The sequence below is a fragment of the Rhinolophus sinicus genome, linkage group LG04 (genome assembly GCF_036562045.2).
Source record: "Rhinolophus sinicus isolate RSC01 linkage group LG04, ASM3656204v1, whole genome shotgun sequence".
Taxonomy (NCBI): domain Eukaryota; kingdom Metazoa; phylum Chordata; class Mammalia; order Chiroptera; family Rhinolophidae; genus Rhinolophus; species Rhinolophus sinicus.
This window is the reverse complement of record NC_133754.1, coordinates 90,632,134-90,656,505: the sequence shown is the minus strand read 5'-3', so window position 1 is coordinate 90,656,505 and position 24,372 is coordinate 90,632,134. Positions and strand designations below refer to the sequence as shown.

The window sequence follows — 24,372 nt, the reverse complement described above, 5'->3', positions numbered from 1 at the left end:
ACATTACTTTCTTCAAGTTTTTAAAGTATAAAATCTTACTCAAATACACCAAAATATAATACTATTCTTATGCAACTTAATTTTCCATAAGTTTCTCTTCTCCACAAATCTTACCTACATATGTCTTTGCTGAGAAATACTGATGCTCCTATGAGTATTATCTAAATTTATCCATAATTTTCTTTTTGCATTTAAGTTCAAACACAAAGTTTAATACTTTGTGTTCAAGTTCTGTCTACCCCATTTTTAAAAAATAGCAGTGTTCCATTCAACATTTTATATTGGCAAGCTCTCCATAAGAGTGGCAAGAAAAAAAACCTAAAGAAGACTTGAAGAAATCTATGCTAGCTTCTAGAAAATGTAGCCACTGAGGACATAAAGAATTTCTGTTTAATAAAATTTATTTTACTTAGTATCTACTTTAGATGTTAAATCAAGAAAATTGGAATGACTAAGACATACAAAGTAAATGATTAAAGATTATTCTTAAATTGGCTTAAAAATAGCATATAGATGTTACTGGGGCTCCTAGAAATATTATAAGATGCCAGTGAAAAATAGCCAAGTAACAAGTCCTCTGTTGGATGCATTATGTTGACAAATGGGCCTTTTATGTCATTAGCTGAGTGAGTTAGGTGGACTATATAGTAATTTATTATATAGCCAAGATACTCTTGAGAGAGAAACGGGGTACTAACTGTGCTACACACCAAGACAACCAATATAAACCAGAATAGTCCTGAACACATAGGAAAGAATGACCAACCTACAAATTATGGATTCTCATAAAGGGAAAATAAAACTCTTCAAAAAGCACATTTTATCATTATGTGTTCAAAGCACTGGGAAACAACTGTGAAATGAACAAATGGGCCTGCCTTCCTGAAGCTTACCTACATTACCAGCTGCAACATAAAATATTTGCCCAGATTAAAGTAATTTACAAATAGATTGCCTCAGTCAAGCAGCTGCTATTCATGTCCATAAAACATAAGGGGAAAAAATACATATATATATATATATATATGTATATATATATATGTATATATGTGTGTGTGTGTATATATATATATGTAAAACTTCAAATGTATAGTGGAAACTAAGCAAACAATTGCAGTGGAAGTGAAAAAGCAATCCCATGAATTAACACTCAATATTTGGTATAAAGCAGATAATTTTGAATTTTCATCTTTAGGTGTGGCATATAGAGCTTTGAAATATTAAAATAGTTTTGTACCACCCATTACTTTATATGCAATTAAAAATGGTCACTGCAGAAGAAATGTGGAATATGTAAGTATACATTACCTATTTCTATTTTGAAGCCTAGTAAAGGTGCTTAAAGGCTAAGCTTCATTAAAATCCTCTTAAAAGAATGTAAGTTGAGAAAATGGAATGTCTTAGTAATCTTATAAAGTGGAAATTTTTAATATTATTTGCTCTTAGACTTTTTTTAGTGTTAAGACTACATATAAATCAGAACTTAACAATTTTTGTTCTCTATCAGATCTTGCCAAGTTCCTTATTGGCTTTTGCTATTCCATGGATGTTGCTAATTGAACAGAAACTGCTGCTAATAATATAACATATGAGGTGAGATCAAACATTACGGTGAATGTTTAAATTTAAAAAATTTATTACAGTAAAAGACACATTGCCAATAATCTCCCTCAAAATAGTCGCCCTCACTTCGAACACACTTATTCCATCGTTCTTGCCATTTTCTGAAGCAATTCTGGAAGTCCTCTTTTATGAGTGTCTTTAGTTGTGCTTTCATGGCTGCCCCAATGTCCTGAATCATTTTGACTTTGGGGAAGAGGCAGAAGTCATATGGTGTCAGGTCCGGTGAATAAAGTAGATGAGGACAAACTGTCGTTTTTATTTGACAGAAATTGCCATATACCAGAAGCGATGTGTGACACAGAGCATTGTCATGATGGAGGATGATTTACAGCACACTTTAAAACACACCTTCTCTCAACCGTAGCTCACACCCCACTGACTGCACCAAACAAGTTGAAACTTGTCACACACTATTACTATGGTTCAACGCACTGCTTCCTGTATTGAAGATCCCTGCCTTTTCATTGGCACTCAGCAGCAGCATTCACCATATTTTGTGATCACAACAGAAAGGCTCCATGTCACACACAATTTCTGTCTAATAAAAACATTACAGTGTGTCCTCATCACCTTATTCACCAGATCTGGCACGGTGCCACTTCTGGCTCTTCCCCAAAGTCAAAATGACCATGAAAGGTAAACCTTTTGAATTGATTCAGGATATCAAGCGGGATTAATGGCAATGTGTCTTTTACTGTAATAATCTTTTTTAATTTAAACATTCACCGTAGTTTTTATTACACCTAGTATTCCTTTGTTGAAACATTGGTTGCAGCCCACCCACTAAAATGATTTCACTAACCACTAATGGAATGTGTTAGGAAAATATTAGACTAGAGGATTTTTCTTGTAATACAAAAAAAAATTGGTTTTTAAAGCCCTTTAATCCATATGTATCTACATAAAGTGGTATAATGATTAAAACACAGACATAACATCATTCTTCAGTTCAAATTCCTTTCCTTTGTTTTACTTTTTTTTTTTAATTATTGGACAAAATACCTCTGATATGTATCTTATGGAAACATAAGCTGCTTATATTTGACAAAGAATCTTATATAGAACTGTTTTTAATGCCCAATGAATGGTAAAAATGAATCTTCTAGTCTCAAACCAGAAGAACAAACGTATAGGATACCCTAATAAATAGGTTGTATAAGTTAATGCAACGAAATCAATCTTTTACATTATAAATTCAGATGATTATATATTTATATTCTTATAAAAAGTCATTTTCAAGTGAACAAACCAAGTAAAATGTAGCAGTCCTAGAGAGGTTTTGATTCGTAAAAAATAGAGTGTTACCCTAATTTTTTTCAATAATCACATGTTTACTGAGTTTTTGTTCAATATACACTTTTGAGTCTGGCAGGCGAAATAGGGCAATATGAGAAAGGAGAGGCTCAGATGAATCTGTAGGAAGAAAGGTTTTTCTTTCTTTCTCATCTATGAAGTAGTTTACATATATAACCAGTTAAAAGGATTTTTCTTAACCCTGGAGACTTTCTGATTAAATTGTTTGTGCAAATTGTGTAGCAGCAATTCTCCAAATTTTTGAACCTAGTTTCTCTTTTCACTCTTAAAAAAAATTCTGGAAGACCTCAAAGAGCTTTTGTTTGGAATATATATATTGACATATACCATAATTTTTTACGTGAATATTTATAGTAGCTTTATTCATGCTCTCCAAAACCATAAATAATCTAAATGTCAATCAGTTGCTGAAAGAATAAACATACTGTGATACATCTATACAATGAAATACCACACAACAAAAGAGTAACAAATTACTGATTCATGCAACATGAGTATACCAAAATTTAAACTGAGAAAATTTTAAAGTATTCATGTATTAATTCATTTAAATATAACAATAATAAACCCATAACATACTAAATAAATTTTGTATTAAAATGAACTGTTAGGAGGGTAGTACATGAGGGTAAATGGTATCAAATATATGGTGATGGTAGGAGAACTGACTCTGGGTGGTGAACACACAATGTGATATGTATAGATGATGTACTACAGAATTATATACCTGAAAGCTATGTAACTTTACTAAGCATTGTCACCCCAATAAACTTTAATTTAAAAAATAATTAATTCAACACAATTATAGATAGGAAAAAAAAATTCTGTGTTCCTAAGTAAAAATCTTAGTGAGAAGAGTGGCATCGCTGTACATGTTTAGAAATCTCTTTAATGTTTAGCTTAATAGAATACAGCTGGATTCTCATTCAATCTGTGGTGATATGTCATTTTTGTTGAAATATATTAAGAAAACCCAGTCTCACTACTTTCCCTTTTATGAAGAATTTGAATATCTTCAGCCTATGTATAATCATTAGAAATCGAGACGAACCCTTATGTATAAAATGTTAAAATCATCTCAATTTACAACAATCCTTTTAACCCAAATTATAAATTTGCCCTTTAGTTTAGAAACTTATGTGTTCAAAAATAAATAAGCACAGACATACAACAGCAACGTACAGATCTAGTAATGGCTATGTTTAAAAATGGAATTCATTAAAGGAAGGAATTATTTGCACTTTTTGATGGTTTTCTCTGATTCTATCTGTAAAAAAGATAATATTCCTTTGTCATTCTATTTTCAGTGTTTATTCTTGGTAAAAAAAAATGCATTTATCAAAATAATAATTACTTTTCATCACAACAGGGAATTATAGCAAAAGCTTTTATAGAAAATAAAATGCTTACTCGGGAACTACTTAGGACAACTTAAATAGTTGTTGCTGAACGGCTTAACACACAATAGTGAAAAGTCCAAAACTCAAAAATGTTTGAGTTAGTCAGAGAATGGAGGGACTCTTCCAGCGGCCCAGCAACTGAGATAATGTTATGGGAAACACTGCTCCAGGCAGGTGAGACGTGAGGGAGCTGGGAGCAGCCACAGGTTTGCTAGGTAAAGCTGTCTGCCTTTTCCTGCCTACCTATCGGAGCGTTTATCTCTACCCATATTTCCAGGTGATAAGAATAGGAGAGTAGGATTTAGTTCACCTGACCCTCTCAAAGTCACAGAGGTGCTGGTGGTGTGTAAATTGAAAATCCCCATTTCTCCAGGGAGTAGTAAGTGGCAGAATGAAGGGTGCAGAGAACATGACTCCCTTTGGCTGCATGAAACTCTGTCAATGTAGCCTAACAGTCCCCAGCCACAAGCCCTCCGAACTAGGCTAGATTGCACTGTTTATTCAGTCAAGCTTTTCTTTGCCTCAGAGGTTCTCTTAATGATACAAGATATCTCAAACCTTGAAAGATAATTTTTAACTAGAAAGTAACCTATTTGTAGGAATGATTTTTCAGCAAGTGGTTCTAACTGGCTTATGTTTTCTAACCTTTGAGTGTTAGAAAATTCTTTCAAAAGGAAATAAATGGGCCTAAAAGCAGATGACTGGAAATAGGTGTTGAGAGACTGATGGGTAAAGAGAACCTGTTTAAAAATATCCTGATTCTATTAACTGGTACATCATCAGAACTCCTCTCTATAACCAGAGAACCGGCATGTTTTTGAAAAGCTAGAGAACTGTAATTTACTGTAATCTTTTGTGTTCTTTCAACATGTGAAACCTTTCTGATGATTTACAATGAAGTGTTTCCATTTTTTATACCCTCCCATCAAATGTTTATTTATGACAGTATGTTCTCTCTATTCATTATTAGGGATGTAACATAATATTATGTAGCAAGACTGTTGAGAGCATGTGGCTTATGGAAGACGCAAAGAATAAGTGGATATTCCTATTTTAAGTAAATAATGAAATACCATCCTGGAAAGAAATGTATATCCCTGCTATAAACCAATACACTTCCCTTTGATGGAAATTTAATTAACCAATAGTGTTAACTTTTAGCAAAGGATATATGGATAGGTAACTCACATATAAACCTTTTATTTTTTGTTCCTGCTTCCTTAATTCTTTTTTATTTGTTTTCTCTCACGCAACTTACTTTTAGTGGCCTCTGCAGTTGACAGTCTATCTGGCTCAAATGTCCTTACTCCCTTCTCTGTTTAAACTAAGTTCTCTTTGTCTTTGAAGGTTCAGCTTCAGAATAGTCTTCTCTTGGAAACCAACAGTGACTACTGTGAAGCAATTTCTTTGTGCTCCCCCACCCCTGAGAGTACCATATGTGGGCATGTGTGTACCACATGTGGGCAGTTCAGTGGCTGGTATTCCTGTCCGTCTCCCCTTAGGGGACATGTCTCCTTTATCTTTACATTCTTTATCCCTAACACAGCCCCTTGCACATCACACATTTTCAATGTTTATTGAATAAATTCACTAAAATAATGAATAGATTTAGTTTTCGAACAATTAGGAACCCAAGAAGGCCTCTAAACAGTTATAATTTTAACACTAAGTGGATAAAAAGTACATATTTTTATTATTTAGTTTTTTTTAATTAGAGTACCCAAGACATATCTTAAAGAAACTATAAAACATTGTTGGCATATTTCTTTTGAATATCTATGGGAAGTACAGTTTGCCAAAGATTAGCATATATAAAACTATAGGAAAACTTGTTTTGATTTGTAGCACACACAACAGTTCTAAACTATAATGTGAAAATTGGAATTAATAGTTAATTAAAACAAAGTGACTCTCAAGAATTTTCTAAGAAAACAAGATATAACAGTGAAGGAAACAGTTTAGATCAGTGCTTCATATATAATAGATGTCTACTAAATATTTATTAGAGTTGAATGCATCATGTTTCTGGGCTAGCAGACAGTTTGGTAGGATTTAAGTGAATGGTTGGTGTGGAGGCACCAGAGGAATGAGACTGGGACCATATGGAGGGAACGGATGATGTTTTCAGATGTCATTCTAAGGTTTTGGGCTTTGTCCTCAAGTCAACAGGGAGTTAGTGAAGAATTTTCACATGGAAGTGATGTGATGTGGGCATTTTAGGAAGATCCCTGAGGAGGTAAGGGGAGGGGTAGAGGGGAGTATGAGCGTGTGAAATGGGAGATGGACACACAAGGTAGAAAGCCATGGCAGGAAGATTGTGTGGGGCTGACATAAGGAAGTTGCCATGGCAAAGAAAAGGGGGGATGAATTCCAGAGATGTTTAGGACTTGGTGGCTGATTAGATATGGAGGTGAGTGAATGAGAGACCCTGGTATGACTTCTCATGTTCTGTTCTGGAAGCTGAGAGGAAGAAATCACTATTTTCTACGGTATGGAATACAAGAAGAGAAGCTGCTTTGTGAGGAAAAAACTAAGACTTCAGCTCTGGACAAATGTGAGTTCCAGGTGCCTGTGGGACGACATTGAGGCAAAAGTGTGCAGTAGAATATGGATGATCTTGGTCTGAAGCTGACGAAAGTGGTTTGGATGAGTCCACAGATTTTTAAGTAATTTGATTACAAGTAGGAGCTGGGGGCCATGAGAGTGGATGAAGATCAGTCAGGGACACAATGTCAGACGAGCGAATTGCTAAGCATAGAACCCTGGAGAGCAGCCACAGTTAAGGATTCCCTTGAGAAAGAGAAGCTCATGAAGGAAACTGAGGTGAGACATCCTGAGAGCTTAGAATAAAACCAAAAGAGGGTGAGATCAAACTTGATGAAGACCTTTTTTTCTCCCTAATGAAGACTTTCTTTTGTGCCCTGAAGTGAGTAACCAAATTACCACAAATTTGGGGCTCAGTAAAGTTTCCTGAAAAATCCATATACAAAGCCAGTTGAAGTCAGCTCTTGAGTGTATAAAATGCACTATGTAGCGAACAACTGAAAGTGTGGCCCTCTCATGTTGTCAGAAGTGAGCCAAGATACTGAGGCTTTTAAGGGTCCTTCGATACAAATTAGGTCTCTTTTCTCAAGACTGATTTCATTTTTTATTTTCTCTGATCTTCTAAATCTGCTGCACTTACCCATCTGCTTTCCAGATTTCAAATAGTTTTGCTTTTGCATTGTTTCCTATTCTCCTTATTCTTGGATTATGCCATTTTATTGTTTATAGGATTATGAATTTTGTGGGGCTTCCCAAATGGGTAGAAGTATCTGTGTTTAATCTATGTGTAATCTTGCTATGGGATACTTGCTTTTAGTGTTTCTTAGGAAATGCTACAAATCTGAGGTAGTTATTACCTTACTAGCACTTCACTTTATGGGTTCCCTGACTCAACCTTTTGAAACGGTGGTTTTCATTCCCTTACTTGAGTTAAAGCAGCTGTGCTCATCAGTCTTGAAGGGTAATTATCCACATGGAAGGTTATGTAACCGCTGCTCTAGGCATGCATTTTTGTGAGGATGTGAAAGTGGGACTCATTTAATCAAAACACCAGTGTAAAATCGTCCAAAGCCAAAAATGTGTAAATGTAGGCAGAAGACTAATAATATGTTGTCTGGAAATAGAGAAGGCACTGAGATGTTTCGGATTACTTTTTTTTCTGTTGTTCATCTAATAAATATTGGCAATGTAAAATATACATGTTGAGCAGATGCTGGAAATATGCTATGAGTAAACCACTAAAAATACTCTTTTGAATTATTGAACAAATAATAAGGCAAAGTACCACTTAATTATAATACCAATTACATAGTCATTTTCCTGTCTGTCAACATTTCTTCTTTACAGTGTTCTCAATTGTTCAGGTTTTAAGTTATCTCTACCAGTTATTGAGCTTATGTTTAGAGTTTCTACCCAGCATAAGTGTTTTGAAGACCCGTTTAGATGAATACAGGTGGATGCAACTATAAGAGCTCTATAAAAATATGCACTTGCAAATCTAACAATGAGTATTATGGTCCATGAGGCAGGAGTCCCTAATTTATCTGGTATAAGGAGAATGAAAGGGAGAAATGGGATCAGGTTCCTGATATAGAGAAATTATACGGACTAGAATGGGTACCAGAATGTGACTTTCTCAGAGGACAAAACAGAGGCTAGCTGTGAGGCGCTACCTGGTACCATTGATTTCTGAGCCTTTTAAGGGTCCTTAGATACAAATTAGGTCTCTGGACTTTCCCCAAGACTGATTTCATTTTTCATTTTCTCTGATCTTCTAAGTCTGCTACACTTACCCCGTCTGCTTTCCAGATTTCATATATTCTTGCTTTTGCATTGTTTCCTGTTCCCTTTATTCTTGGATTATGCCATTTTATTGTTTGCAGGATAATAATTTTTGCAGGGCTTCCAAAAAGGGTAAAAGTATCAGTGTTTAATCTGTGTAACCTTCTAACCATGAGCCTCAACCCTTGTTCTTCACTATACTACAATTGTTTTTCCATGAGTTTTAAGTTTAGAACTTAAATTAGGGTTTAACTTGTTCCCCTATCTTCTACATAGGCAAGAACCAACACTTGTGAATTACTTAAATTGTTAAATCATTCTCAGGGCAATGGCAATCATACTGTTAGTGGAATGGCCCAACAGCAAGATCTGAACTAGGTTTTCTAGGATAACTTAGACATTGAACTAGGACTACAAATACTATAACATTTCATATGTATGAAACTCAACATGCTTGGCCAGTTTATCTATGTGGAACACTGGTAAGAAGGAGCAGGTAAGCAAAACAAGCTTCCGATGAACAAAATTGATGACACTTAAGTCCCTGCATAGTCTCGTCCACTTTACTCACAGACATACCCCTTATGTGGGGGTCTCCTCTTACCCAAGTCTACACTTAAGATACAATCCAGCCAACTTTATGTTTAACATATTTGGGTAAGTTTTCCACCCAGGGTTTTCTCACTATGAGTAGTACATTTTTTACCATTATACTCTTTCCCAAAAAACTCTATGTGCTAAGGTTTCTCCCACTTAATTCACTCTGAGACAGTGGAGTTCAGTTTGTCTCATTATTTTAGGCCCCTGGCAGATTTCAAGGATAATACTACATGAAGGTAGAGAGTCTACTAAAAGAAGGGAGCATTAATAACATAAGTAACTGAACAATTTATACTAATGGAAGAAAGAGAAAAATCCTTCTTAAAACAAGTCTAGAACCTCCAATGGCACAATGGGGGCTATTTCGTGTAAGTATAGAAAGTCTCTTACCTCTCAACAAGCCTCGAGGCATCATTTTATTATAGAACAGTGTAATAACAGCTGTTCATAATTGAGTCTTCCTTCAAGCCTCTGTGGGTCCCTCCTCTAAACCAGCATAGCACCCTTTGCTCTCCAATATCTCATTCCTTACCAAACAGAACAGTAAAGATGTCTTTCCCCTTAGTACATTATGATCTTGCCTTTCACATCTATGTCCCAGAGCACCCGGAAGTATGATAGATAGATAGATAGATAGATAGATAGATAGATAGATAGATAGATAGATAGATAGATATAGAGATATATGTTATAAAGTCATATATTAAAATAATAAATGTTAATCATATACTATTAATAATAATATCATATGTTAATCATATATATATAAAATCCAGTGGTGGAGTTAATTCACAGTTTTCATTTTCATTTTGTTCTTCAGTGAATAAAAGATATTTTCCAGTAGAACTGGTTAACATCATTACGGCAACCAGTTGACAAGTGAATCAATGACTCAAAGATGTCTTTCTGCTTTCTTCTAAAATTGATGAGTACAGGGCTATTGTATTTATTGGTTTTCTCTTGGGAAGTAGTTACTACTCTGGGTGAGGAAGAAGTACAGACTAGGGGATAATGTGCTTTCAAATGTTTTATCTGTTTATCAGCCTTAAAGTTTTTGTTGCAGCATTATCCTCTTTCTAAAACCCAGTTTAGCCTGTTCCTCCCATGCCAGTTGTTTTAATAGCTTCAGAGGCATTCTTCTTGGTAAGCCTTTAAATCCCTTATCAGAGTTGAGCAGATCATAGGGTTCAAATATCCACAGGGAGTAAGATCCAACTGAAAATCGGAGGCTGGCATGGTTCATTGTATATTGTCGGTGATTTTAGCTATGTTTTTTGGAACTGGCCAAAATCCTAAGCTTTGTCTATTCTGACATCTGATCCCACATTTGACTAATTAAAAAACAGGGTTGGGGACTATACTGTTAAACCACACACACACACACACACACACACACACACACACACACAAGCTTAAGTGTCTCCAACAATAAATGTGATCTCTATGGAGCTGATATACCAGTAGTCAGTGTGTTTGCTTGAACTTAGTTTATTTTTCTTGGCATTCTACAAGGAAACATATTTACTTTGCCATTCGGATTAGGAAGTGGAAGTGCCTTGAACCAGAATTTGTATAGCTGATAAGAAAGAGAAATCCCTTAATTTTATTAGTGTTTGTTCCTCAAGATTATGAAATGCAATTCCAACTAATGGTGTTAAATGTTGACAATTAAAAATCATGTTACAACACAAGTGCCCATCAATAGATGATTGGATAAAGAAGATGTGATACATATATACAATGAAATATTACTTAACCCGTATAAAAGAATGAAATCTTACCTTTTTGCGACAGCATGGATGGGCCTGGAGGGTATTATGGTAAGTGAAGTAAGTCAGACTGAAAAAGACAAATACCATATGATCTCATTTATATGTGGAATCTAAAGAAGAAAATAAACAGACAAAATAGCAACAGACTCATAGATATAGAGAACTAACTGATGGTTGCCAGATGGGAGGGGAGTTGGGGAGCTGGGTGAAAAATGTGAAGGGATTAAGAAGTACAAATTGGTAGTTACAAAATAGACATGGGGATGTAAAGTACAGCATAGAGAATATAGTCAATAATATAACTATGTATAGTGCCAGGTGGGTACTTGGTTAATCGGGGGAATCACTTTGTAAATTATATAAATGTCTAACCACTATGTTGCACACTTGAAACTAATATAAAATAATATTGAATATCAACTGTAACTGAAAAAAATCATGTTACTTGGATGTGATTGATACTACACAAGACTCTCTTCTTATATCTGGATTTTAAATGGTTTATACTTGGAGTCAACTTGTTTCAAAGTTTATTCTATAGAACAGAGCCTTGCATGATACCTTCAGAAATGGGTTCCCTGGTGAAATGAAATTGGGAAATGTTGCTGTATCCCTTCCTTGTATATGCTAAATGCACATTCCCATGTTAAAGGTCCTGAGGATTGAAGCAGCAAAGAATTTTGTTTACATAGTTTAATCCTAGGGTGTGTCCCTCCCAGTTGACTCAAAGTGATTTTTTTAAACATAATATCTATTAACAGAGAGGAAAAATAAGGTTCAAAATAACATATATTGGGAAATACTTCCCTAAATTGTTCAGTGGAAAACCAGATAAAGGACTGTGTTCTGTATTTCTAGAGAATGTTTTGGACAATATTTTCATTATTTATAAAGGCCAAAATAAGAGAAACAGAGAACATGAAAGAACACATATGCACGTGAATATGCAGTGTTTTTCCTTTCACCTACAAAAAGGCATGAAAAACTGGACAAACCTGTGATCTGTGCCCAGCTCTCCCTTCCTATAATGATTTTAGGAAGCCCCTCTAGTTCATAGTCTCAATTTGCATGTGTTCTGGTGAAGCCCAATCTGCTCAAAAGCTCTGGGATGGAAATCATTGCCCACATATTTGATTTCATATTAAATCTAAATCATGCATACAATACCACTTTGACACAGTTTGGTGCATTTCTCAAGATTCTCACTCCTAACTTCCCAGAGGGTTACTCATAAATTTTGACTGAGTAGGAAAACTACTGGCTCGACTACTTCCTACAAGATAATAAACCCTTTGTACTGGAAACTTTTCCACATCAGTGATGGATTTGAAAAGTTCTGCATATTTATGTAAGAAGAGGAGACATGGTTATCATTTGACCACATGTATTATCAATTTATAACAAAACATGGAATTTGTGGAGAAAAGTCAGATAACATGTTTGTATTAGGTTATATATATTGATATGTCAGAATGTAATAAGTTTAGACCAGGATTTCTCAGTAACATGTTTGACAAGTTGGGCTAGATAATTCTAATTCTTTGTTGGAGGAAGGAGCCTGGCTGTCCTGTGCATTGTAGGGTCCCTGGTCTTCCTGGCCTCTAGCCACCAGACCACTCTCTCTCTTTCCCCCATTGTGACAACTGAAAATGTCTCCCAACATTGCCAAATGTCCCCACGACGGCAAAATCATTTACATCCACATCCCGCCCCACATCCACACACACAAGAACCACTGATTAGACGATATTATGAGTTGTAAAGTCAATGTATTGGCTTTCCAAGTATGCTTTTAAATAAGTTTCTGCAACCCATGAGTTCTCTGCAGGAATTATGATCTCAAATCCTTAGAATGTTCATAAAATGCCACCAGCATTGTGTATTAACCAAACAAAGAATTTTGTTACACTGATTCTCATTTTTTTAAGTGTGTGTTGTGAGGGGAGAGAGACTTTTACCTGTGGTATGCATTTGGATTTTTACCAAATAGACACTTAGGTCCAGAACCTCTCCAAGAAATCTGGTCATTGTTTCTTTTTACTGCTCAAAATAAATGAGCTATTAGAGTTCCTTCCTTTACACCATTTTCTTAAGGACAAAAAAAAAAAAAGTACTTTAGAATATATGTACATTTAAAAAAGACCTGCTTTTCAAACCTCTCAGTACATAGAATGCCTAAATTAAGATCTTCAGATAAAGGTCTTTGTTTCTTACCATGATTTATTGTATATAATACTTATGAAAATTATTCATAAAACTTTCTGATAATGTTTATTTAGAAGTTTTTAACCCAGAAAGCCATTGAAGGATTACTGGAATACCTTATCATTGCTCCTAATAATGGCTTCTGATTACTAATAATATATTTCTTCCTCAATAAAAAGAGTAGTAATTGTGTTTAAATAGATAGGACTAGTGAATTAAACACAAACTTTTTCTAACCAAAAAGTTACTTTTAGTTTGAAAGCAAATGTCCAAGTTGTAAATTATTTTTCAAACAGAACACTAAGTTTTTCAAAGTTTTAAAAGGACCTCAGGGCCTACTAAAACATACTTATGAAAAAGTGTAGATTTGTAGAACTTTCTGCTAAAATTCAGTGGAGGGATAGGATCCTTCATTTCTTGACTTCCATCCATACAAAGTTAGTTGCCAAAGGAATTTTAATAAGAAGGAATTCTGTGATGTGGCAGTTTGGCAAAAGTTTGTGTTCAATCTACTAGTTGACGTATTCATGATATGGGCTGTCTATGGTGGGCATTTTTGGTTAGCTATTTTATTTGTTCGTGGGTACATTTTAATAGTCTAAGGATTCCTATTCTATTGTGAACAAAACTTTTATTTTTCTTATGGAAATATTTATAGACTTGTCTGTATCATAATACAAGTTTTCTCATCCACTGGCAGAAAATCTAATTTGGGAGTTTTTGTGAATGATATCTTTGATTCCTAGTCCATCTTTATTCTAATGAATCCTTGACTAATTCTACCAAATTAGTCTTTCTTAAAGAAGAATTCAGATTATGTCTTTCCACTACCAAGCTTTATTTGTCAGCCTCGTCACGTTTCAACTTATCTCCTCCTTCTCTGTTTTGCTTCCACAAACTCTACAAAGTTGGACAATTCTATTACTGCCCACACAATGCTGTCCTTCTACATGTGTTTTCTTGTGATTCCTTCCCCTCGGGGTAGTGCCATCTTTCCATGTCCCTCTGCAAAGTCATTGTGCCAAGCCTTTAGTGGTCTCCTCATTTGAATGTCGTCCTGTCCCTCCTCAGAACCCCAGGTACTGCACATTCACAGATTTACCGTACGTTTTGCGTTATAATTTATGTAGGGTATTTGGTTTCCCCTTCTTACTAGACTCTAAGTCTTACAGAAGGGACTATATGTGAACCTTTATTATTCTTCATACCATGTGCTCTGAGCTCTGTTCAAAAAAACACATTGCTGTAAGTTGTCTAAATGTTTTTCCTACAAGTTCTGGTGCTTCAAGACCATACCAACTTGTCTTTATACTTATTGTGTCTTTTTTTTTCTTTTGGCAGGTAAATATATTAATGAATGGCTTTTATATTAATCAGAGACAGTAAAACCACCAAGGAGGGCTGTATTTGTAGCTCTGGCATAATTTTAAGGGGATCAGAGCAGTCACCAAAGGATTTGACAAATTAAATAATAATTAAATAATACACAAGTTAAGTACAAAAGCTACCTTTGTAAAACTAATCTGAAATAAATGAAAAGAAAATGTGAATAACAAACACATGGCATTTGATGGTATTCTACTCCATCCTCTCTCTCTCTCTCTCTCCCTCTCTCTCTGTCTCTCTCTCTTCCTTTTTTACTTCCTTCCCCTTTCCCCTCTTCTGTCCTTCCTCTCTCCTTTCTTCCATGACAGACATTTATGAAAAGACATTTTTTAGTTTGTCACAGGAGCAATAGCAAGGAAACCAGACGTGATTATGTGATTTTGCATATTTCTTTTTAATTTTAAGCTCATAAATCTAAAACTTCCAATTCTGGATCTTGCTGCTGAGAACAAACATACCTAAGAACATGTTACTGACTCCGATTCAGAAACAACGATAACAGCAGATTAATCTAAAAATATCTTCAGGGAGTTCTCATTTTGCACTAACATCCTAGGACTCCAAGTTAAAATTCACTTATTATTTTAATCCATAGAATGACTTCTGTGCTGCCCTTAAGGTAAAAATCTTAATCCTTCCATCCCAGCCATCAAATTTAACTTTTGGTAAAAATAGAAACAAGATAAGTTAAAGGTGGTTTCTTTCTTCAACAGTCCGTAGGCACTTCTGTTTTTTTTCTTTTCTCTTTTATATGTTTGTCTCAGTGTGGATATAACACATTTTCAAGAGATAATCCAAAATACAGCTCAAACTATAATCCTTTTTAATTGTAAAGGCTGTGTTTTACAGTAATATGCATGGTGCTGTTAGACAAATAGAAATTAGAAAGCAACCTCACTTCACAGGGAATTAACTAAATGGTGCTAAACCGGTTACTCTGAAAGGTGCTCAAAGAACCACTGCTTTTATTTCCCTGCAGAGTCCCCTTGGGGTGGGGGGCTGTCTGGCGCCACAAAAGGAATTAGGCTCTGGTTTGAACAGAGACCTGAAGGCTATTAAGTTTATTTTAAGAATGTGTTGCCAGAGATCTAATAAATTTATATGTTGCTCCAGGCAGTGCACGCATGAGGTCTGGCTGCACCAGGTGTTTTGTTTTGTATTTTTTCCTTTCCCCAGAGGCAGCAGAAGGTGTGGATCTTCTTAACTCAGATTTTGGTAAAGCAGTTACTGTTTCTATGAAAATACAGAGTTGTTTTGTTTTGTCTTACTTCTATTTGTTAATGGGAAAAATATAACAGAAAATTATTTCTGGGCTGTTTTAAAGAGAAATAATTAAGTCCTCCCAAAACCAATACACACACACACACACACACACACACACACACGGTGCCAAAAAAATGTATACAAGTTGACACTTATGTCAACGTTGCTCATGCAGTAGTTCACCATAATCAGAAGTGTCTGGACACTGATGGGAACCACTTTGAGCACCTCTTGTAATTGCAGAAGTCACACGTGACTTGTATTCATCTTTTGTTATCGGTATATATTGAGTATTACAATTTTAATACAGTTTTTCTTTCTTAAAACGTATACATTTTTCGCACCCTCTGTATAATATATATCTGGATATATAGATATATATGTATATTTTATATCATTTTAAACATACAGTTTTTATGATCTTGTGCTTAAGAACAATATTTGAGATCACAATTGGTTAAATAGTAAGACTGGGAGTGAAAACCCCTGGGGATTTATTCCTCTTCAGTAGATAGCTGCTTTGTAATCTTACTCAAATGCCAGCTTTTTGGGATCTTGGGAAAATGGGGTAGTAATAAAAGATGCAATCCAGGGTTCATTCTTGCTCTAAAATGCTTAGAATTCATATTTATCTTGTTCACCAACATAGTTGTTTCTTGAATTAGTTTGTGTTCTTGTTTAAAATATAGGATCACACTTCCATTTTCAGAAAAAAAGTTTCCTTAGCCACTCGTATTACAGCATTAAAATGGCTAAGTTAGCTTTTAATTTAGACTGCACGGGATCATCAAGTAATGTGCATGTTATAAATGAGAGTTCACCTTGCAATTATATGTTTGCTTTGTCCTTTGTCCTCTGTAGATGTACACCTGAATTCCTCATCCTAGGCGTGCATACCGACAGTGAAGGCTTTCATTCCATGGGGTTTAAACTTCTAATTAACAAAGCAAAGCACTGCACAATTAAATCAGGGTTGATGAAGGAACTATTTTTAAGCCCTAAGTTCGGAGATACAAATGCATGGTTCTCCCTTTTTTCTTTCTTTTTATAACAGGGGCTGAAAATAAGCACATTCCTTTTGTTTTCTTTCTTTTCTTTTAAGGGAAGGGTTTGGGGGAGGGGTGACGCTTAGAGAAAGGTAGGGGATCCCTGCAGGCTCTGACTTGCTAACTGACCCAGCTGTGGCCTGACAGAGCCACATCAGTCAGCCTGGAAGAAGCATTTTCCTTCCAGCTTCCCTCATTTATGGCTATGGCCCCAAATTCACTCATAAAGCAAGAGGATCTTACCCTTGGCTTATGTTAATTTTTCTATGATTTAGTCTCAAACATTTAGAAACTGGCCTTTGTACCCGTGGTTTTTCCACTTCATTCTTACCACTTGGCAGTCTCACTGTTTTGTAGGGTTGAGGAAAATGCCCTCAGATCGTGTTTAGCTTCTAGTCAATAGCACTTGTTCATAAATTAAAGTAAATTCAGAAAGCTAGAGTCACCTATAAATAGAATGTCAACCTAAATGAAGCCATCGGATTGCTGAGAGGAAGTATAGAAAGAGTACCAGCAGGCTGCATTTGAATTCTAGATCTGTCACATACTTAAGGATTTAGAGTGAGCAGTTTAACCTGACAGTGACGCGTAGAGTGTGGAAATGCCTAACATGCAGAGTTACTGTGAGATGCATTGAGATAATGTACATGTTATCAAAATCACCCTGACCATGGCCCCCACATGTCCAGCTCTCCTCTCCAAGCATTTTCAGGGTCCCCAACGCTGAGCTGACTTTCAGCCAGTTTAGACCTGCACTCCAGTGAATTCCAGTGGGTTTTGGTCAGGGACTGTTATGATTGGCAGTGTTGTGTTGTGTCAGTTCTGGTTGGCCAAAAGCCCATGCTTCTTCTACCCAAGGGTAAGTCTTCTGCACTATAAGCCCAGCCCCACAGTGTCACCACAGCTCTGCAGGAATCCCAGTTGCGACATCCAGCTCCCCCATAGCATGGACCTGCCTGTAGCCCCAGGAGCCCCCAGGAGCAGGTGCCAGAGCTGTGCGGTGACCTGTTCTGTTATTCTGTATTAAAGGAAAGGGATGTCCAAAAGAATGCTGCTTGGGACCTGGTAGAAAAAGAGAGTGATTAAGCATTTCTTTAGTTTTTCACTTAGGCTTTTCTCTTTCCTGGGACCCAAACATTCATCCAGGTGCCTGGGCCTGAGTTAGAGATGAGTAGCACTCTAACGCTATACTCTGAATCCCCACTTAGCTGTGATGTTTAAGACTTTTGTACAGTCTCCATTATTGTGCCTGATACATCCATTTCTATTATAATGAGCTCTCTCTCCAGAGGCCCCTTACAGCCCATGAAAAGCAGTTTCCATGAGGTCTGTTACTCCAGTTCTCAAAAAAAGCATAGGTAGACATAAATCCATGTGTGGGCTTGTGTGGGCTTGTGCTTAAATTGAGATCCTACAACAGATTATCCTAAACCCTCTAGCAGGATTAGGCATTCGACCCATATATATTATTTTCCTATAGGTTAAAAATTATCCTGTAAATTCTCTTTGTGCCTTCTCAGATGATGGCATATAGCTCTGCAGGAGCCAGTACAATCTTCACCCATGAGCCACAAGTGTGTCTGGAGCCTAGTGCTGTCATGTCCAGGGACAGATGGCTGGAGGGAGGCCAAGGTGGCCCATCTGAGAATACAGTGAGGGTTCCTTTCAGGTCACACTCCTGGGCCTGGGCCAGGGGAAGGATTGATAAAAGGGAGGCAGACTGTGTGTGGAGGAAGAACAGTTTTCCACTCCCTGTGCTCCCTTTTGCCTTGTCCCAAAAGATTAACTTACTGTGACTTTTATTGAGTAAATACGATTGATTTTCCTTATTTGCGGGAGTTCTATGAAATCGCTGCAAATACAGACAGACGGCTCCTACGGGAAATACAGAGTCAGGTTCCCTGCAGGCTTCTGGTCACAACATTTTATTAACCAATCCATACATAACCTTGTTTTACGTGTGTTTCTGTGTAAAGACACCTGATTCGATATTATGTTGTTGATCATGATCATTGAACTCACAGCAGACAGCACTATCACTTATGGCTGAACAAGCTTATCTAACACATGTGTTTTCTCTGTAAAGCATGTCAAGCCTTCTTGTACTTAGGAACACTGGACAGCACTTTGGCGCTAAAATTGGGGGGATATGTTAACAACAAGCCCCCCCCACCCCCACAAAAAAAACCCCAAACATAAAAATGTGGCACTAAATAGGTGGTAAAAGGACATTTGTTTACAGTATTGGAGCGGAAATGATAAGACAGAGCAGGAGGTGATGCAAATTTTTCAAAGCTGCTTTGCCAGTGTCTGCGAATGAGCACAAAAGCACCATGGGTATTGATTTGGGGGAGAACAGATACATTTTCGCGAGTAGAAAAATTCTCAAATACAGAATCTGGGAGTAATGAGGATCGACTGTGTATCAGCTTCTGGTATTGTAGGTGAACAGGAATGCAAGTCTTTGAAATCTCATGTACAAATACCCATTACAGACCACATGTCCTCAAATTGTGTCCCTACGGAACAAAACTACATGTACTAAAGCGGACTGTCATACTCTTGGCTTCTAAAGTGAATGATGGTATATTTGTCAGCTTCATCTCCACGTCATCTGGTAACTTCTTATCTTTAGAGCCTACAGAAAAATGGAGCGTAGAATGAGAACTAATCCATACTTGCACTCCATTCCATTACCAAGATATCATAGCCCCATTTATGCTTTTGGTTATAAAGGATATGCCTTTCCTGAGAACGGCCTAAAAGACTACCACATGTGTATTCAATAGAGGTCAACTTGTGCTGTGCCTGTTTCTCAACTCCTCTGGGTCATGATCACACTTTTTGTCTTTCTCTACATTTCTATATATAGTCTCTGTATTTCTTTGTGGCTCTGACCCCTTCTGCTTTGCTGCCCCTTTTTCAGAATGTATATGGCAGTGTGAATGACGGGGGTGCATGTGTCTAGAACGGAGGAAGAAAATCAGTTATCAAAAGTTGTATTGCCAGGTGTTTTTGAATAGCTTAATATTAGACTAAAACAATTATTGGAATTATTAAGTAGTCTACAAAATTATAAAAATCTACTGACAATTTTTCTGTGTCCATTCCCAGTTCTTTAGGTGTCTATCAGTCATACTAAGGCAACATCTGCCCTTAGGTCAAGATAAAAAGAGAAGGAAATAAGTATTTAGTAAATGTCCTGAGCACCTACCAAACTGAATTCCTTGAAGTTCCTTTTTTTACTGGATTTCTTATCTCTGTTCTTATACTTAATCTTCCAGAACCACCTTTCCCCATCTCTCCAAATACCTCCCGGTACTTACCGCCCCATTGAAACTCTATCTCTTCCACGAATGTGTCTTTGATCCCCACAGGTTAAAGTAATCCCTTGCTCTTGTGAACTCCCACAACTCATTATCAGTGACTCTCTAGTAGCATTTGTCAGTCGCTAGCTTATACACATTATCTGTGTGCTTGTGCCATCTCCCATGGTTGAATGTCAACTCCTGGCAGCAGAGGGGGGTATGTGTTAAGAGCCTAGTTGGCTGCTACTTAGCACCCAGTGGTTTTCAATAAACTAAAATCCACTTGATGTTTAAGGGCCCAAGAACAAGATACCAGGAGCTTTCAGAGATTCTCATATGGAAGATTCTAGGGCAAAGCAAAGTTTAAAAGATCATCGTCATACAGAAATAGCAAGAAAATGAATCCCTTATTTTAACTTTGATTTTTGATTCTTACCACAATTAGTAACATTGAGGCTGATGGTAGTTACATGGTTGCTAACCACTGTCCTGGCCTTCTAAGAGAACAAGACTGCTTAAAAATCAAATTATCTAATTTTCCCAATAAATTAGTTTGTATCTTAATCTTTTTAATATAAATATCTATTTCTATTTCTGATTTAAAGGGTGGTATACAGCTTTTAAAACAACTGTATGTTTGATTTCCAGTTTAGCTTCCAGGCTAAACTTTATTTCGAGCAAATATAATTTTAAAATCTTAGGAAAATCTTAGAAAATCTTAGGAAGCTAGAAAAATGTTACCAATAGAATTATGCTCTGTTGGTAACTAACTTTTCTACAGTTTTGTGTGTGGTTTTTCAAAAATGTTTGGAAAAAAATTTGTCAAAGCTAAATGGACACCCAGAAATTACCCTTTATCAAGCACAAGTCAAAGTTGTAATACTAGTTTCACACTAAAGAAGTATACTTTGTCTTCAGAGCAATCAGGCAGCCGTATGTTTTTAGGGTAAACTAATTGAAGGTTGTGATTCTTTGTTATTCTAAAAAAAAGAAAGAAAACAAAACTGTCCATCACCATTAAAAAGAAAATGAAGAAGCCTAAAGACCAGCTGGAAAAGTTCAAAAGAGGTATTTTCATGAAAACCTTAATGGCCTTAGTTGTCAGGGTTTGGGGACAAAGCATTTGGGAGTGTGGTTATCAGCTGTCAGACACCTGTTGTATGGATTTATGACACAAGTTACAGACTTTAATTTGTTTCCAGTGAGACATTGAGAGTAAATCCTTGTACATCGTAGGTGACAGAATCTACTTTAGAAAGGCAAAGAATCACGAAGAATCACATCAGTTTTTTAAGTTGTTTAACTTCATCTAAAATTTCACATTCAGTAAGCTGTAGCGATTGTTAAAGGATAAACATTTATTATTCCCATATATTGAGATTTTAGAGGAATTTACATGATATGTAATAAATCAATAAATAATGTGTCTTTCCATTCTTTAGTTAAAATGAAGTTCAATTGTTCAAGGTCATTTTAATAAGAGTTACAATAACCTGCAGCTTATTTCCTCAAATCTCCATATCACTCCTGCATAATAAGTAGTACCGAAGATTTTATAAATTCGGAAACACAATAGGATCCATGTGTATATGAATCACGTTATGTAGCATTTAATTCTATTCAGAGTTAAGCTTTATACACTTAACTTCATACTCTCTAGCAAAATACCTACTTAAAAATCCCTGCTTTAGAGTGAATGCTGAGCATCTAAAACAATTACCCTGGAGCAGGTCACTGTCTCACAAAGCAAAATCTGTCAGTATTCTTTCTGAATTTTATCTCCAATAAAATCTCAAAGTGGCAGGCATATGAAATCCTGGCAAACTTGTTTAGCTCTATGCCACTTGAAACCCTTGATTAAGCAGTAACCTGGCACCCTCATTCTTCCAGAACATAAGCGCCAACCAAAAAGTAAGTTTTTTAATCTGTAAATTGCATTGAAATTAGCTGTCCCTTAAACCGTCCATGCTACTTCATAACAGAATGGAAGGGTTAAACAGGCCATTGGTCACCAATAACCCCTGGAGGTGTCACTGAGATAAAAACTAATTCTAGTAGTTCACATTTATGGGTAATCATTTAAAATCTGTATATTGTACCCAAGAATAGAAGTATGCAAGACATTTTAGACAGGGTGTCATTAAAAAAAAAAAAAAAAGACTCGGTATTGAAAGAGTTATGTTACATTTGTGTAGAGCATTCATATCACCAGAAAACTGAATCACTACTGAATTTCTTTCAACCAAGGCATTAGAACACCTAATTCATCTAATAGGCATTTTTCTAAAAGTAAGCCTGCACTCCCAGATCCAATACAAGGAGACAGAGTGAATAAACAAAAAAAGTAAACATATAGGCTATGAAGTGATGGAAAAACTGTAGAGAAAAATAAATCTGAATAAAGGAGCAAGAGGGTGCTAGGGTTTGCATTGAGGCTTGCTGTTTCAGATGGAGGGTGTCAGAGGAAGAAAGCCTTCTTGAGTCAATATTCTTACGTAATATCTAGAAGAAGGGTAATAATTTCTGGAATGTTTCAGGAAAGGGTTGGTATCAAATCATACAATTAGCTAAAAAGTGTCAAAATTGGGAGAAATAGAGAAACTATATGCTTAATGATCTCTTACTCTTGAATAAGAGGGGAAAGGAAATAGGAATAAAGTACACAAAACTATAAAATAAAATTCATTTGTTAAACACAAGAGTTGCTGAATACGTCAGAAGTTATTATTCACAAGTCAAATAAAACTAGTATGTGCCTTGGTTGTATAAGCTAAAAATTGTTATGAAAAAGGAATAAAACAAGCAGGAGTTACAAAGTAGCCACTGTACTGAAAAAGTCAGATTTCTCCCATAGGTTTCTTCAGTCAAGGAATGTCTTTATTCCTCATTGTATCCCAGGTCTACATGGGATTGGAGACTAGAAAAGATGAATTTGAGCAGTACATGTCCTGGGGTGCTCAGGCAGTTAAAGCAGACATGCATGTAAATAAAGAATTACAATTACTCTGATTGGAGATATAGAATTACACATAACAATAAACAAGAAAACCAATTTCCTTATAGAATCTCCCCTGTCCTGGGCGTTCTCTTCAATCTTGAGGACATATCAATTGATAATGCAAAGTCGCTGCAATATTTATTTTTAAAAATTTCCAGCAAAAATGAACATTTTTTTCATGTGTTTGTTCACTCACCGTGTTTCCCCTTGTACGGACTTTTTATCCTCGGTTTATTATAGTCTTGATGTTTTCCTGTCTCATTTTTGTTCTCACGTAGCTCTCTCTATGTGAACTCAGAAGAGGAAAAAACTGGAATTAAAATTGGGCTTCTAGTTGTGTTTATTATTTGGGCTTTTTTCCACCTTTTTTACAGAAAGACTTAAAAGAAATTACTGATGCTTTTGTTTATAAACCTCACCTTCCTCAAATAATTGGTGTAGATCAAAGGAAGCAGAGGGATTATGTACAGTGATCAGCTGATAACCATTTCTCCTTTCATTCACCTAGCATAGCAGCTTTCACATTAGAGAGATCACACACAAGGTTTATTTTCTCTTGATAGGCAGCCGGCTCCATTTTGGTAGAAAGGTGGGAGGAGAAAGCCTTATCTTCATAGTAGAATGGAATCAATGAAAAGAGCTGTTTGTTTGCTCTAAGGAATGGAGTGGAATATACTGGGGAGGGGAGGCGGAGAAGGGGTATTTGTTTTTTCTTAAGTGGTTATAATTAAAGCTTTCCACCCAATTGCTCAGTGAACCAGAAAAAGTTATTTGTGACGTTGTGTGTCTGTTTTTAACATCACAAATGAGCCTTGTGGAAGAGTTTTTCCTCTATGGAAAAGCTTGCTCTCCAGCGGCACCTTGTGGGAAGTAAGTCATCCTGCAACTTGAATACTGATTTTATGATTAAATTAAATTGCTTCTGATAGTTGTGCGCTCCTACCCCCTTTCCAACTTCCCCTCCTAAAGATCAAGGGATTTGTGAAGAATTACGTCAGCTATTGTATTTCTGTGTAACAGTCACTGAACAGTGAGCTGTATCTCCATGTGCGTAGAGTTGAGTATCAAACCAAGTAGCTATAGTGATTCTTAATATTGCATCATTAAACTAGTCTGGGGAATTAAGGTCAT

At 36.2% G+C, this 24,372-nt stretch overlaps 1 protein-coding gene across 2 annotated transcripts in view; it reads left to right on the top strand.

The window, feature by feature from the left end:
• FREM2 (FRAS1 related extracellular matrix 2) overlaps nt 1–24,372 on the top strand; it is a 167,526-nt gene that overhangs the window by 40,437 nt on the left and 102,717 nt on the right. The gene's annotated exons all lie outside the window — the stretch shown is intronic.